Source organism: Notolabrus celidotus, chromosome 1 (genome assembly GCF_009762535.1).
Source record: "Notolabrus celidotus isolate fNotCel1 chromosome 1, fNotCel1.pri, whole genome shotgun sequence".
In the NCBI taxonomy this organism is placed as follows: Eukaryota; Metazoa; Chordata; class Actinopteri; order Labriformes; family Labridae; genus Notolabrus; species Notolabrus celidotus.
The window spans coordinates 24936165-24936613 of record NC_048272.1 but is presented as its reverse complement, the minus strand read 5'-3'; positions in this window follow the sequence as shown (position 1 = coordinate 24936613).

Below are 449 nucleotides of genomic sequence, written 5' to 3'. Positions count from 1 at the left end.
TAAGTGATGACTGAAAAGGCAGAAGCATAATGCTTATTTAAGTGTAGCCTACATTTTCTATCTAATTAAGCTAACAGCTTCCAAAGTGTAAGGAACAACAACAACAACAAAACAAAAACAGGTAAATCATGAACACTTAAAGACTTCAAAAACTGATTTGCATACAATTATTTTTAAAAAGGAAAAGTGAATCGCAAGCTTTTAAATGTTTACTGGCATCATACCGCAATTTAATCCAAAATGAAATTAGATAAAACATTATTGTTTTTCCTATTATCTTCAAATTTTCCTTCTCACTCATTTAGCACCACCCCAATGGATGCACGGCACCCCTAGCATATTCCTATACTGCCTATGCCACGGGTCGGCCCTGGGCCCAACTAAAATACATTGTCCTTCCTACGTCACTTCTGTGTACTGTCTCTTTAAGAATGGGCGGTGCTTCCCCC